Genomic DNA, 6,000 nt, shown 5'->3' with positions numbered 1-6,000 from the left:
ATACTTGATGAATTCAAATCACAAAAATTGTTCCTAGAATCATCAAAAAGATCATAAATTAGAAGAAATTAATATGGTAGGAAAATTTGAGAATATGTGATATAATAATATTGATGAAAGAGAAAGTATATATTAATGAGGATAAAAATGAAAATCTGATCACATAAAATGTGCCTAGACATAATTAATTATCCTTGTAATAATAATTTTCCTATCTAATATTTAATAACTTTCATATTATTTGTATATAATTAACTTTGCTATTTATTGTGTAGTTATATCCATATAACATAAAAAAAATAAACTATAGCTATTTATTTTAAATATATATTGATGTTTGCCATATTCTCTAGTTTTTCCTACTTATAACATAATAGTTATGGCCCAACAACAAGCGTTTGATACTTGGGCCCATGACAGCTTAGCAAAACCGGCCCACTTTCGAGAGAATTAAACCAAGTCTAGGTCTCCGGGATCCATATTGGTATATATATATATACTAGCTAGTCATATGCCTGTGCTTAGCACGGGCCCAACACAACACTGCAACTTACACTTACACAATTGTGGTAATAGCTGCGAAGTATTTAGTTAGAAAAATTATATTGTCATAGATGGTAAATATTTTTTTAATATAACATATTTATGTTATTTACCAAAAGGAAATCAAACTAATTTAATCCAACAAGATCCAATTCAACTATAAAGATGAAAAGCATTTTGCACCTCAACTTGATTAAAGTCGCCCAAAAACACCATACATCAAGTGATTTTGCAGATTACCAGACAACCCCCTAATTTTTTTCACTACAACTTGGGCAACTTTATTGCTGATACGACAAATATATTAATGCATACACATTTCTATATAATAGAAAAGAAAAAAAAATAGATGTTTAAATTCACATATACTTTGGATCTAAACTATACATTTTATTTATATTAAGCAATATATGTGAAACTTGAATTTAAGCTACCGCTTCATAGCAAGTTATTGAAGCTTCTCATGTCCTGAGAGCCTAATTCCATCTTGGTAACTCTTTTACGTGGTTTAGCTTTCAGACAACTTCCGTTTCTCCACATTAAAGAATGACAGAGGCCTCCTTTTGAGAGCTGAAAAAAATTCGAAACTTTTCGTCTAAATATATCACAACCTCTTGAACAAACAGGATATTAATAATGTAAAACACACATTAATCAAGATACAATTTTCAACAGGTAAAATCACAAGTCATAGCTCTTTAACCACAACAACACGATATGTAGGTTTCTTTTGGTGTTGCAACTCTTGCAAACTATTTAGATTTAGACGGGGACCACAATGTGAATTTTAATCATTTTTTGATCTTTGAACGCATCAGAAAGTCCCAAGGCAAGCAATATGAGGAAAAAGGACATAAATTAGCTATCAGGATAGTGGCATTGAATATTTAGCTATACCACAAATTGCCAATATCAAGATTCAGTATCAAGATAACGTTTCTCAGGTGTTTGCAACTTACTAAGAGAATAATTCTAATGTATATGATATAATTTGAAAATTTTGGGTCTTACCGTCACACGTACAATATAAGGATACACTATCAAGATAAATTTTCTTGGGTTTTTGCAACTTATTAAGAGTGCTTCGGTAGTTGAGCATGAGGTAAGAGTAAGATTGCAAACAAACAACTAAAAGGGCAATAATAACCAGTCCAACTGCCATCCGATTAACACAATTTTTGTTACTTTTTCATTCTTCGAAACTCAATGTCATAATGTGAAAGATAGATCATGTAATTATCAAAGTAGAAGAATCGAACACCAAAACATAAGAAAAAAGGTAGTTGAAGCAAACCTTGAACGTGGTGAATGCATTAACGTGAAAAGATCCAATATCCAACTCATTAACCTACTAATTGAATCAAAACTTACTAATGGTCTTGGTTATCTAGCTCTCCATCAATTCCCTCTTATAGTACTCTTCTCTCCAGTGTCAAGATATGTTTTTTTGAGGTGACACGTACATATTTTAGAATGATCGATGCATAATCACAACTCTCCCTTTGGCTTAATGCCAACCTAGAAATCCTGACTTTGCTGCCCTGGTACTTAGCTTAATGAAGTTCTTATTGAGCTTCGAAGCTAACTGCAGTTCAAATACAAATGCAATTCCTAATTAATAATGTGCACATAAGTTAGAAGAAGATAGCAATATCTAAGTAGAAAAGTTAATCCTTGCTACAACTTCATTTTATCATCATCAAATTTTGGCAATATGTAGAGGACCAACATATGTTCAATCACACATTTCAAATAGTAATTATGTCGCTTAGGTTAGTATTAGTTTATATGCAAGAGTTCAAAACCTATTCACAACTTTCATCGATGTTTCCCAACCAGCACAATCAAAGAATGACAATGTCATCCTTTAGCGGTTCCATTTACTTTTAATCTATTGGAATCTTAGTTTTTCTCCCTCTATCTTCATGGTTACGTTAATTTCTCTACCCCTTGGTGCAGGTCTATTTCTAGATCTGACCATATATATTGCAAATCTAGATTATTTTGCTATGCTATTGTTGGTAGCAGAGTTGTCGCTTCAATCTACTATAAATATGAAATTACTTCTAAGGGATTCTAACTACCACACCACTTGTTGTGACACCTCTATTTGGATAGATATGTAGATATGAAGCAATTGTCACTTTGTTGTAGGATGGTATAGAGTTGAATACCAGAATGTTGGACGCACAAATGTTGTTATTATATCAGAAATACGGTCTCTCCAATCTTGTACTCAAGTACCCAAGTGCATTTTGGCTTTCTTATGAAGAGAATTCACATGGGAACTTATTCCTCCTCTGCATACTTAAAAAAATAAAACGATCAATAAAAGTAACCATAAAAAACAAAACCAACAAAATCCAAAAGTTGTTTCATGGCTAATACTTCATCATTATGTGTTTGCTACTCTCTCATCACATCAAATATCAGAAGGCTTCAACAGAACATATTGAACTCATCACTCATCTCATCCAGATCAGTCTCATTTCAGGCTTGGAAGGAAAATAAGTGTTCGATGTATTAAGGATGCTTAATTGGCTAATCCGAGTATGACAAGTACATAACTTTCTCCTCTCTCTCTCTCTCTCTGGGAGTGAGAGATAGAAAAATGGTTGTTTATCCTAACTGCATTGTCCTGGTTATACTTTGTGTGATGTCCCTAAAAAGCATCAGCCATTGTCCCGAAAAGGATTTAACTATTTTTGTCATTTATAAATTACTGTTTAATGATTCTGTAGTATAAAATTGGAAAGACGTATGAGACCACCTTCTAAACATTTTGTCCCAAAAGAAATAAAAAGGTCTCTCAATCAATGTTATGCCAATCAAACCATACCATTCAATTTTTTAACATAGTAGTAACTATCCGTACAAGAAAAACCATTTTAGGCATCTTTGTGGTATTGATCAACAACTACTACACCTCAGTCCCAAACAAGTTGTGTCAACTTATATTATATGAATCATCATTGATCATGTTTTTTTTGTTTAAATTTATTTCAGGCCAACATTATACACACAGAAAAAGCACTGCAAAATCTCCATATTTTTATTTTTATTTTTATTTTTATTTTATATTTTTGATGAAGTAAAAGTATCCATATTTTTTCATAGTCTAAAAATCTGACATAGGGCTACAAGATTCCCTAGAAAGCATAACACCTGAAATAAATGTACTAACACAATCAAAACATATACCAAACTAATTTGTATCACTTATAGAGATCTTTTTCTTCCCCGTGTGCCCTATCTTTCGTAAGTTCGCATGGATTCCAAGAAATTGAAAGTCTTTCAGGACAATTTTTTTGATGTAATTTTAAGTATACCTCGTCCTCTTTTGACATCTTCACTCACCATGGTCTCACACCAATAAATTGGTGCATCCAGACGTCAATGGAATATATGACCAAACTATCTCAAGCAACCTTCTATCATGAGGTAATTACACCTATTGCTGAATGTCGTCATTCTTTATTTGTCTAATCTTTCATGACCACACGTCCATCTTTGCATTTGCATTTGCATTTCTTGACACTCAGATCTTGTATATGTGTTGGACTTCAATGGCCAAAATATTCACTCACATACAATATTGATGGTCACTTCAACATAACATTGATGATCTTACACTTGTTCTATTGAACGTAGTTATCAGAACAAAAAACGCCTAGGCATCTTCGTGGTACTAATCAAAACGAAAAATATTCTAGGTATCTCTATTGTGCGGTTTCATTAATCATGATTATTGAGGTAACTTACCAAAGGGAAAATAAAATTGGGTACATGCTCCATAAAAACATGACAAAATTGACTTAAGTTGATGAACTTAACCAAATTCAATCCCAAAATATAAGTTGTACATGATAAAATACACTTTTTCAGCAGTTAGAGAGGCGATCGATCGCCAACAAAGAGTGCAATGAAAAAAATAAAGATTACACCAAATAACTTGTCAAAATAAAAGGCTCACACCAGACACAAATACTCGAATAGAATAAAAATGGAGAAAGTTTGTAACAGTTAAGATTGTCAAATACTCAAATTCTAGTTACCAATAACGAAGTGAAATAAAAAATTACCAGAACTGAGCCAGTTTGAGCGAGTGAAGAACGAAGAGAAGAATAGAATGCCTTGTGCCCTTGTCCACATTTTCCACTGCTTTTGTCACCTTTCCATCGTTTTCACCGCAACTGCAACTTGCTCTCTGTTGACAAATGACAGTGGTCCTTTGTTATTATCCAATGGTAGATGATTATGTTGATGTTAAAGACCTACAAGAAAAAAGGAAAAAAAGTATTCAGAACTTTTTAAGCAGCTGATGAAACATCTTTGTTGCATCCAATATAAATTCAATTGCAGAAAATACAACTAAATACAAACACTGATTTAACTAAATACATACACTGATTTTTGGATATTAAGCGTTGAAATTACAAATAACTAAATCCTATTATTAAGAGAGTATATCAGTTCCCGCACTATCAAACTCCCTTAATGATTAAGAGTTGGGGTTATTTGACAGAGAAAAAAGGGCAATGTACTCAGTAACACTGTTCTCTTAAAGAAAAGTCTGACAAAATGTTGACTTGGAATGTTATGCTATCAACAATTTATCACTATCTGCCAATGTCAAATGATACAAAAATGGAAAATTTGATCATCAGTATTGTTACTTAATGTAAAATTGTAAATGAATGTAAATTTCAACTTTAACATTCTTGTTTTAAGCAATTAATAGCAAAAAGTAATGAAGAGAACTAACCACAATAATTTTCTTACTGTAAAGGAGAATATCAAAAATAAATTTGTGAGTTCACATCAGTATTTTTTTTTTTTAGCTAGATTTTAGTGCGTGAGCTTAATGTTGTGATTTTGCTTTCATTAAGTTGAGGGTTTATCAGAAACAATCTCTCTATCTAACAATTTAGAGGTAAGATCCGGTACACTCTATCCTCCCTTCTTTTGTTCATTGTTGTTAGGTTTTAGCGCATTATATCTCCACAGAGCGAGTAGAAGAGGAGCCCTCAATTCGATTTCAATCTATGTTGAAAGGTCAAATCAGTATAAACCTCCCGGAGAGAATTTAGATATCATAAATACAGAGGAGTGACACAAAGAGAAGGAAGAGCAATAGTACAGAGACTATAATGTTGGATAATCTTTAGAAGTTACCAGCCAGTAATCAGTCATTTTCTAGTATAAACCTTCACATCACCCATGAATTTCAGCCATAAAATTTGGAAAGACAATTAGACAGAATCATGAAGACATCAGCCCGAAAATCAAGTCGTAAATTCAAACCTGTAAAAATTGAAAGAATTTTGTAGCAAAGTCTAAAATCTAAAAGAAAATATACCTGGAAGAGTTGTGAAGAATCCATATGTTTAGCTTTAGTTGGAAAGAGAAGGGAAGAAAGACTGTATACCGGTGATTTCGTCTGGGTTAAAATATCAT

This window comes from Solanum verrucosum, unplaced genomic scaffold (genome assembly GCF_900185275.1).
Source record: "Solanum verrucosum unplaced genomic scaffold, falcon-dt-bn FXZP01000060.1, whole genome shotgun sequence".
NCBI classification, from domain to species: Eukaryota; Viridiplantae; Streptophyta; class Magnoliopsida; order Solanales; family Solanaceae; genus Solanum; species Solanum verrucosum.
The sequence above is the reverse complement of the archived record's forward strand: the minus strand, read 5'-3'. Positions refer to the sequence as shown.